This window comes from Zootoca vivipara, chromosome 8 (assembly GCF_963506605.1).
Source record: "Zootoca vivipara chromosome 8, rZooViv1.1, whole genome shotgun sequence".
Taxonomy (NCBI): domain Eukaryota; kingdom Metazoa; phylum Chordata; class Lepidosauria; order Squamata; family Lacertidae; genus Zootoca; species Zootoca vivipara.
Window position 1 is genome coordinate 62,489,873 of NC_083283.1, and position 11,654 is coordinate 62,501,526.

Sequence of the window (11,654 nt, forward strand, 5' to 3'; positions counted from 1 at the left end):
TGCCACCCATGGTTTGATCCTGAGCCTTGCACCCTTGTTGGCCTGTTTGTTCGGCCATAACTGCCTGGGGCCCAGAAAACAGTTTCTTAAGAGTTGAGAAGTCAGCCGTATAGTGAGAGCAATGTTTAAATGCCACCCACCTAAAGGCAACATACCTGTATGACACAGCCTCAGCCAGCTTTTTTCTGCAAGAGCTATGGTTTATGAGCGCCCAGGCTAATGAGTTAAAACTCTGGTGACCATAAAACTGAAATATAATTGTGACATTAAAGATGCCTATATTCGAACTTAATTATTAATTAATTTAATGAGAGGAATAGGAGGGTGGTATAAAACTGCTAATTAAACGGCTCTGTAAAACTGCAGACAGCAGAGGATTTACCCAATGATGAATCCCACAACAGCATTTCAGCTATATCAATATTCTGCTAATATACTGCATGCAAGAGGTCCTTGGTAATATGCCGCTCACAGTTAAACCAATGGGGCAGGCGTGTAGAGTGAATGAAAATGAAGGGCACAAAAAAAATCCCCAATGACATAAACCTTGAAGAGTTTCCCAAGCGCCCCCCCCCCCCAGTTTGCAGCATTTGCTGAAATTGGTGAATTAAAGTTTGACGTGCAAGGTATTATTTTATTGTGTTTTATTTTATAATGAACACAACCTTGCCCTTGCACCGACAGATGTACCCAACATAGACCGTACTGCTTTTTAGCATCAGTATACACACACACACACAGGTCAGTGCTGTTGTGGACAAACGGCAACAGAGACAGTAAGTGCCTGTGCTTAAAATATTGCTCACATGGGATGACTACTCATAGTAGCTGTGCAACACGGGCGTTGCGAACTCGCACAAGATCACAGCTCCAGTGAAGAGAAAACTAGAAAAGTTGCAACACTTTTCACAGAAGAGAACAGAAACAGTAATGCTGTGTGAGATTCAGGCTGCATACACACCATATATTTAAAGCGCGCACACCACTGCAGTTTGCTAAGGGCGCTGAAAATTGTAGCTCTCTGAGGGGTAAACTAAGTTCCCATTATCTTTTCTCCACTACCTCCATCCCTATCCCCTTTGCAAGTCAATGGAGTCATCTCCACTGTATCCCAAAAATCCTTTGGGGTGGGGTTGCTGCATTTCCACCACCACCAATTACCCTATTGTACCCACTCCAAAGTGATAAAGTCTACCATTATGGCAGAACCACATAAGCTATCATTCTGAAAATTGGTGGGCTTCATACCCTCAGATGGGGGGGACCGTGCTTACAAATTGCATCCATTTCTTGCAGAAAAGCCCCCCCTGGGATTAATCTGCCTATGATCTGGCAGGTTCAATCTACCTTGGAGGGACACCCCTGCCTGTAAAGTTCAACCACTTTGGCCAAAAGTTATAGCCATTTTTTTTTTTTTGCTTCCTCATTAGAGTGAATGGGGAATATTGCATACAAAGCAGTTCTGAACCTGGAGCAGAGATTGAAGTGGTGCTAGAGCACAAAGTGATTCAGAAACAGATTAGAATTTTTAAAAAATGCACAGATATAAGGCGAACCTTGGGGCCTATACTATCCTCTAATTGTATACATTGATCACCAAGCTGATGGCTGTACATACCCCGCCTTCAGGTACTAAACACCTGAGTGAACAGGAACATTTTCAGATGGTAAAAGGGAACAAAACACATCTCGCCAGGGACGGAGTTCCATAATTCCTACCTCCTCAGGTATTTTATTGAAGGGTTGTGCCTAGCAAGGGCATGAGTTAACAGGTGAGAGGAAGAGAGGTCCCATTCTGCAGCTCTCAGCCAAAGGTGAATAGTTGGAGAGTGGGATGGCCTCAAGAGAGAAGAAGGCTGCATGACCACCCCCTTTTATGGGGTCTCCCAGGGTCACGCCCACCTACCTGGTCACATGCAGCGGCAGGAAGCTCCAGACCAGGTGTGACAGGAAGTCCTCCTGGCTGTGGAGTAACACGCCCTTGCATGTGCACTCTGGGGAAACAGGAAGTGTTTTACATGTCTGCTTATGTTACATTCCACACGGGTGGGCATGGAAGTACATTGAAGTTCCAAGTGTAAATGCTTGTGCAGGTCAGTTGATACCAGGATTTGGAATAACTAAATTCCTTAAACATCACTATTAAGTTTATGGTTCCTACATCATGCAGCCCATGATCAACTGAGAGGTATGGTGAAACAACAGGATGTGGGTGGTGCTGTGGTCTAAACCACTGAGCCTCTTGGGCTTGCCGATCAGAAGGTTGGCGGTCCAAATCCCCACGATGGGGTGAGCTCCCGTTGCTCTGTCCCAGCTCCTGCCAACCTAGCAGTTCGAAAGCATGTCAGTGCAAGCAGATAGGTACCGTTGCGGTGGGAAAATAAACAGTGTTTCTGTGCACTCTGGTTTCCATCATGATGTTCCATTGTGCCAGAAGCAGTTTAGTCATGCTGGCCACATGACCCAGAAAGCTGTCTGTGGACAAACATCGGCTCCCTTGGCCTGAAAGCAAGATGAGCGCCGCAACCCTATAGTTGCCTTTGACTGGACTTAACCGTTCAGGGGTCCTTTACTCTTTTACCTTTACCTATGGTGAAACAAAGCAAAAATCCCTCCTGAGATTAAATGCAAGCAATCCTTTCCGTTTGTGATGGTTGACTTTTATTTACTTTTAAATTTAGCATCTGCTTTTTGATAAACTTCCAACAACATGCTACAAGCGTGTGTGGCATTTCATTGCAGCAGCAGGGAGCTCTTGCCCCTCATTATATAGATGAATGTATGCTTGGAGGACAGCATCACTATTTAACCTAATTTAGATGAAAATGTCAAAACAATGTCTTCAGAAGACTACTTCACCTGAACTGTAGTGAAGTCTTAGTGACCATCAGAGATTTGAAGAAAAAAGGAAGGAGACTTTTCTAAGAGGTTACGACAATCAGAATATATCCACTGAGAAAAATCGCAATGTTTCCAATCTCCATTGGCCGCCAACATTTCACTACCACTCAGGTGAAGTGCCCTTGCCAATAAATTCCTTTGACATCCTCAACTAAATGAGGAGAACATTCCAACAAATCATAAGGAAAAGCCTCTGTGGTTCACCTAGCTATTAAGGACTGTTGCTTTCTGTACATACGCAATTGCTTAATCCGGCCAGTTACATTTCAAAAGACAGTCCTTATTAGGGCTGAGATGAACATGCCAAATTCCCCCTTCCTCAAAATATTTATTTATTGTGAAGGAGAATTGTTAATCAATCCATACTCAGATAATGGAAGCAACTGGATTTGTGTGGGTTATTTTTTTTGGTTTTTGGTTTTGTCCCACAGCAGTTTTGTACCATTTTTTAAACTCCATCGTGCTGAGTTCCTCAGAAAAGATCAGATACATCTACAGGAATCATTTAGGCACCCAGAAATATATATTTAGGATGTGAAGCACAAAGTAGGAACTTCCACACTTAAAGGATTTCAGTAAAGGATTTGCACTAAGCCTTTTTTTTCCCTTGGCTCTTCCTGTTAGTTCCCCATCTGTAATAATATATATTGGAAATAATACAAAATGTCACATTAATATTTAAGTTCATTAAAAAGAATAAATAAATCACTGTTCCATTTCATACAGACTCCAGTGTCTGCTCCACATGTTAAACTACTTGTAGGAAGTAGTAGCTCACATAATTTTGGCTATTATGAATCAGCACTGGAATTATTTCCCAAACAAATATTTTCATCTTGAACTAAATGTTCAAATTATGGATATGCAGGGAGTGGGATGAAATCTGTTCCACATTTGAGCTCTTGTGTTCTTCATTATTCCCCTTTTTTGGAGTTACTGCTCCCAACCAGAGTCCAGAGATTGGGAAGCATACTTCTGCGTCTCATGTTTGGAAACTACCCAACAACCAATAAAAAATATTTGCCCTGATCTAATGATGATTTGAGACCAAAGGAGCTCCAGAGCTGCCCCAAAGGCAAGTGCTTCTCCATATAGTGGGACAATTAAGTGGCAAGTATACTCACATATAAGGGACACGGGTGGCACTGTGGGTTAAACCACAGAGCCTAGGGCTTGCTGATCAGAAGGTCGGCGGTTGAAATTCCTGTGACGGGGTGAGCTCCCATTGCTCGGTCCCAGCTCCTGCCAACCTAGCAGTTCAAAAGCACGTCAAAGTGCAAGTAGATAAATAGTTACTGCTACAGCGGGAAGGTAAACGCGTTTCCGTGTGCTGCTCTGGTTCACCAGGAGCGACACTGTTATGCTGGCCACATGACCTGGAAGCTGTACGCCGGCTCTCTCAACCAATAATGTGAGATGAGTGCCGCAACCCCAGAGTCGGTCACGACTGGACCTAATGGTCAGGGGTCCCTTTACCTTTACTATACTCACATATGAAGGAGCTCTAGTGCACGTTGGGCTCTAGATCAGAAACAGAGCCTGGAAAGTTTATTGTCAGAAGGAATATATAGTTCAAGTTCAACGTGTCCAAAAAGGGACTAATTCCCATTAATTCCTTTAAAAAACAAAGGTTCAGATTTGGTCCATATTCAATTCAAGTTCATTCAATTGATCCTTGGCTATATATATATAGTGTGTTTTTTTCTAAAAAAAATGTTTAGGGGTACTCTCATTTTCCTACTCATATTGAAATCCTGCCCCTCAATGCGGCCAAACTTAGATTCACAAAATGTTTAGGGGTATGCGTACCCCTGCATCCCCCCAGAAAAAAAAGCACTGCATATATATAGAAATAAAATAAATCAGAATACTACAACTACTGTGCTGAAGAATAAAGTGTACTTAAGGAAACTAAAAAAACCCAGGCCCAATGGAATGTGAATTGTTAGATTATTTTCCCCAACAATGCAAAGAGCCTAAAGAGTTAAAAACAGCAGCATGAATTAGAAAATGAACTAGAAATTGTTTAAAATTCTATACCAAAATGAATTCACCTTTTACCCAGCGATTATGACAACTACTTTCAGTCTGTTAACCTGCACTAGTTCAGTCTGAGTTCTGGCTCAGAGAAATGTTGTATTTCTGAATTTGACAAAAGGTTGAGCTTTGCAATGCTGAGGTAACCTTTATTTCAAGACTTTCATTTATAAACACTGCCATTCTTTAAGAGCATCTGTCTTCTAATTAATCATGACAGAAAATACAGAAATAAACAACCCCCCCCAAAAAAAGGAATAAAAGGAAAGAAAGTAATCCGAGAAAATTGATGTGCTCGTTTTATCCTTCCTTCATAGTTGCAGCCCCCATTCCTTCTAATCAGATCTGCTTAATTTTTGTTTACAAAGGTTTGACTCACTTAGCTTGAGAACTTCTCTTACACCAAAGACAGGAAGGCAGCCACTCCTTCATCCAAATCTATCGCATGCAGAATAGCAAATGGATTTCAGCTACTAAAGCAAACTGCCATGACCTTTGTGGATATTTTGCTGCAGGGAACATTAGCAGATCATTCAGAATGATGTCACCAAGGAAGGTTTTTTAGTCTGGTATCCCTTCATGCTTGGCATGTGCTCGGAAAAAAATACAATGTGAGGCTTTTCGTCTGTTCAAAGTCACAAACTGCACGGGCACTATAAATAGCAAGTGTGTCAGTGTTTCTGCTCCCCGAAACTCCAAAAAGTGTTAATCTTTTCCTTGGACTGTCATCTCTGATTTATTTCTAAAGGGAACTAAGATAAAGAAAACCGCTAGACATGTTGACGTTGTTCTATGCCAAGCTATATAACTAAAGTAATTGCTTTTCCATGAGTTCTGCGGGGCCTCCTCATGAATAGGAACAGAACAAAACTCATACCAGAAAGCATCATTAGAAAGTTTTCTAATGTTGTTTCAGTGAATGGTGTTACCTAATACTAGGCATTTCCTTCCAAGTGGGGTCTAGTACAATTCAGATCCAACATTTGAATCTCTGAATGAGGTGGATCGGACAGCACCTTTATCTAGTGCTGCTATGAAGGGTGGGGTTGGGGAAAGATAACTGGCGTTCCAGAAAAACAAATATATTTGCAGCCACCGTAACCGGAAAAATTGGCAGGGGTTTGGGAGGCGGGTATGGTAATTTCACCTTTGCGGTGGTGTCCCCACCATACATTTCTTTCCCACTGTTTAAAATTTAGCATTTCACACTGCAGTGTGAAAGGGACTTTAACCAGGAAAACTAACAAAATAATCCCCATGCAGGGGTGTCGACTTGGGCCCCAGATGATGGGTGCCCAGTGGCAAGCACAACGTAACGTGACATCTTCCAGTTTCTACTGGAAGTCATGTTGGAGGACTGGGAGGGCCTTGAACATCCCTTCCGAGGCCTCACAGGAACTCGGGGGTCACATCTGATGTCTCACGACACCTTCAACATGGCTTCCCGTTTCTTTCTTTTTTCTTTTTTTAATTATCTTTTTATTCAATTTTAACAAATACATCCTTACATCGTTAAAACATTATTACACAAATAGATATACGTTCTAATACATAATTGTATACAGAAGAAAAGTCACAATATTAGTTTACAAAATATAGCATATTCTTACAATTTGTTATGACCTTACTGTTAAAAATTAACATAAAAAGGGAACTTAGTTATATATAAACATTGACTTCCCTAATCCAACTCTCCTTTGATTCAATAAAGAAATAAAAAACATAAGATCAACACGTGCTATTTTGTAGCTAATCATAATTTAACAATTCATTTTATCACTATTTTCTCAAATTTGTACAATAAGAGTTAATCCAATGTGTGAACCATGTTGAGGTCGCACCTCTTTTTTAAATAACATAGAAAACTATTCCAGAGGCCTGGCAGGAAGAAACCGGAAGTCGTGTTAGAGCCCCGCAGTGTGGGTACCCAAGACACCCAGGGCCCCCTATAGTTAGTGCCAGTGTCCCCATGTCCAAATGTTAGTGTGTTAAATCATAAATAAAAACATGGTACCCTTAGCCTTTTCTGCCTTTTTCTTCCTCTTCCTCTTCTTCTTTGACTAATTGGTAACAAACACCCTTATATCTTAAAGGTACAGAAAAGGTAAAGGTACCTCTGATAGTTAAGTCCAGTCATGGACGACTCTGGGGTTGCAGCGCTCATCTTGCTTTACTAGTTGAGGGAGCCGACGTTTGTCCGCAGACAGTTTCTGGGTCATGTGGCCAGCATGACTAAGCTGCTTCTGGCGACCCAAAGCAGTGCACGAAACACCATTTACCTTCCTGCCGGAGCAGTACTTGTTTATCTACTTGCACTTTGACGAACTGCTAGGTTGGCAGGAGCAGGGACCAAACAACGGGAGCTCACCCTGTCGCGGGGATTCGGACCACTGTACAGAATTGAGAGGATGAATAGTGTCCTATATTTTTAAAGGTCACTTTCCCTCCCAAGTACCACAGTTCCTTGCACTCTCCTCCCATATTTACTCCCTACATCTGCTGGTTTGGGGGGTCACAAATACATTTTAAAGTCAAGGAAAGCATAGTACGTTGAATTGTAATAATAATGAAAGTAAAACATGGCGCTTTTTTTTCATTGCCTATTTTTTCTGTGTTTTTTAGCCTCTTCAATGTAGCTACTGGCTTAATGAATCCCTTTTCTTAGAAAAAAGCCCCTGTGCCTATGAGATTATCACTGTAAAATTTGTCATTCTCCTTGTGCTTAAAGTACATGATTAAAGCAGTGGCCCTGCTGAGGGAAATGATTCTAGCTCACAACTAGAAAGAATCAATCCGTGTTTGCTGAAGTCAGACTGGTTTAGTAGACACTGCTGTTCTGGGACGCTGCCAGACCCCTAAGAAATGTGCATGAGCTTTGAAACTCCATACTAGTCTTGCACAGAGCACAGCAAGGGCCCCAGAAAAGGCTTATCAACCTCTAATGTACCTTTTAAAGATGCAACAGCTGTGCATAAAATATAGAGCAAATACATACGCACAATATACTTATTACAAATTGCTCTATTCCAATGTTGGAAGAGAGCAGGGTGGTTTTTATTTTGGTTACTAGGCAATGGCATACATGGCAGAATTAACCGAAGGGCTGTAATGGTTGATGCTGTAATGGTTGACGCTCTTCTCCAAGGAACATCTGAAGCAAATGAATGAATCTCCTTCATCAATACATGGAATAGAAAGTGGGGAATGCCCCATCTTGTGCTTGAAAATATCTCCATGTATAGGGTTGCCATATTTTAAAAAAAATTGGAAATCCGGACAGAAAAGGATCTCCCTCTTTAATTCCAGCTCTAGAAATGTTAAATAGCCCAGAGATTCGGATTTACTTTTCCAAAGCCCAGGCAACTCACAGTCTTCCATAACCTGGGGAACCTCTTAGAAAACAAGGATGAATAACCATGTAGTCTAACAAATGGGGATGATTTGAATGAGAAATTCCAGAGAATTGCCTTTTAAAACCAATGAAGCCAAATGTCACAAACTATAAAGAATTTTATTTGGGAAATAAAAGGAGCAGAAGGAAGGAAGGGAAAGGGAAGGGAAAGAAGTCACACACCGAGAGACTTGCAAATTAAAGCAAAAAGTCAATCAAACCTTACGTAATTGCATCAATGCATATAACCTGGGTTTCAGAGAATGGGCAGCGTCCCACACAGAAAAGAAGCTTATATCTTGATTGATTGATTGAGTGAGTGAGTGAGTGATTGCATTTATATGTCATCTTTCTGCCAAGGCACCCGCAGTGGTTTACAATGTTAAAGAAAACAAACTTTAAATTTTAAAGCAAACAAACCACATTAAAAAGGCAAAGTTGGACAGGGCAAGGGGAGGGGTTGAACGGGTGTTGGTGTAATGTGAACAAATGGGTTATATTACACAATGCTTTTGCTTACTTCTTGAAGAATATGTCCCCCACGTCTGGATGTGCTGAGGGTGCCAAGTGCGCTGGGTTACTATAACAACTCCAGCAAGGTTGAGTGTATGACTTGCTGACTTATTCACCCTCCCATTGGTTCAGGAAATGTGTAGAGATGGATATAATGTTCTTCAACTGTGGTGTCCAGAACTGGACACAGTATGCCACGTGTGGTCTGACCAACCCGAGTGTGAAACCCAGGATATCTGCTGGTTCAGAAGCTCCGAGAAGTGCCAAATTGCAGACACTCAAGAGGCACTGTTCACTTAATAGCGGTTTCGTTACAGGTAGTCAAAGCAAACAGAGGCTTTTATCTCAAGCAGGTGCATTACAACCCCCCTGAGATATACAATGAAGAGCAGCAGTGCTTTTTTCGGGGAGGGGGGATGGTGGGGGAACTCACCACAAAGTTTGCCAATTTGTTTATTTATGGTGGGCCCAGTCACAGTGCCACACACCCCGCACTGGGCAGTGGCTAAATATAAGTTATAATTAATAAAGTGGGAGCGGGTGGTGCTGTGGTCTAAACCATTGAGCCTCTTGGGTTTGCATACCAGAAGGTCGGCAGTTCGAATCCACGCAACGGGGTGAGCTCCCGTTGCTCTGTCCCAGCTCCTGCCAACCTAGCAATTCAAAAGCACACCAGTGCAAGTAGATAAATAGGTACCACTGCAGTGGGAAGGTAAACGGCGTTTCCGTGTGCTGTGGCACTCGTCTCAGTGTCCTGTCACACCAGAAGTGGTATAGTCATGCCGGCCACATGACCCAGAAAGCTGTCTGTGGACAAATGCCAGCTGCCTCGGCCTGAAAGCGGAAATGAGCGCCACACCCAATAGTCACCTTTCACTGGACTTAACCGTCCAGGGGTCCTTTACCTTTACCTATGATTAATAAACTAAAGCAGACAATGATCTGGATTAGAAATGGACACAGTTTTATGGATTACAGATATAGATTGAATTTTGGCTCGGGCATTACGTGTATCTCCCATTCCAGCCCTGCCGGACAAAAAAATAATTATTTAATTTTTAAAAGGTAAGGGAACCCAGTTCTCCTCCGTTCCTGCTCAAAACAAAACAAAACCCTAAAGAGCAGTTTCTGTGTGCGTAATAAACAGATATTTAAGCTATTACCATTACCAGTCCAGTGCCAGGGAATGACTGAACTATATAATGACACTATCCACATAGTTGATTTTAACACTCTCAGTTTCTCAGCTGTCTCTCAGGCCATTTCCCATAAATTCTGCATTCTGTAACTATCAGTGGAATGGTTCAGAAGTGCCAGTCAACTGACTACATCTGCCATACAGTGGAGGGCAGACTCACTGACTGATTTTATGTTTTGGTAATTATTCTGCAAACTTTTAATTGGGCAGGGGGTTGCAGGCTGTTCATGTGAAAATGGTTCATGTGAAATGGTTCTCTGTGCAAGTTAAGCAGTTTTCCAACAACAACAACAACAACAACAACAACAACAACAACAACAACAAAGCAACCCCTGGTTTTCCCCACAGGTTATGCTGGAGCAGTCAAAACTACTTTTATTTCGTATTTTTGTATGCATTTTGTGCGTTGATCATTTTTATTTTGTATTTTGTGCTTTGTATACTGTTACTTTGTATTGTGAGCCGCTCTGAGACTGACCGGTATAGGGCGGTATACACATAATAGTAATAATAATAATAATAATAATAATAATAATAATAATAATAATGTATCTGGGTTTGTGGTGTTTGGGAGCCGAAACATTCGAGTCGCAAGACATTCGTCAACCAAGGTACGACTGTATTTGAATTGTTTAGAGGCTACCTTTCCCAATTAATAAACTTTTGTTTGTTTGTTATTTTGTAACCTGCCCTGGGTAATATATGTATGTGATAAACAAACACACACTTGACAGCTTGCTTGTGTGAATGGGCCACCACATATATTGCATCGCATGCATGAACCAACTCTTGCCAATTTCCCTCTGAAAACATTGCTTATATTTCTGAGTAAGTATAGCTTGGATCATGCTGCTAAGCTCCAGTTTCCCTCTAATATATTGCAGTGTTAATTTTGGCTGGTGGCTTCGTGTCACTCTGTGCTTTACGGAACCATCCTGAGTACATTAATCCCACATAAAAAATAAATGACTTCTATGAGAAAGCACTTTTATAGTCGGGTGTGTTAGTACTAGCAGCTGGAGCGTGAAACAGTCAGAATACTTGGGTGCCAACTTTGCATAAACAAACCGTTTCTCGATGCTTCTGCTAATATTATTTGGCTTCTGAGTTCTTGCCAGTTGCGTGTTCAATGGCACTGATGTTTGGCTTAGTGAAGGCTCTTTCACCATGAAGAAGTGGGGCTGGGGTGGGGGAACAGCTAAACTGTTTAGGGATAGATACACCTTTATACTTCTAAACAGCAGGAAATAAAGGAACGGAACAAAACAGCAATTACAAAGGTTCCTCTCACCTAAGACACATGCACTTCACTTTCAGTCCTTGGCAAACAAAATATTAAAAGCCAAACAGTTTTTAAAAAAGTCAGATATATATAAAAAGATCTTCCCATTTTCTCCCACCCACCCACCCTCAAACATATAACATTTTCCCCCCTAATGTATTTTATGAAAGCCGCCCAAGTAAAACTATTTATTTTAACTAAAGTAATCAAGATTAATGCCAGCAGTTATGACACACGCTGTTTGCTAAAGAACACATAGAACAATTGCTCAAGGCAAGCTTCATTAAGAAATCAGATAAAATTAGTAAAACTGATTATATTTCAAAACTCAG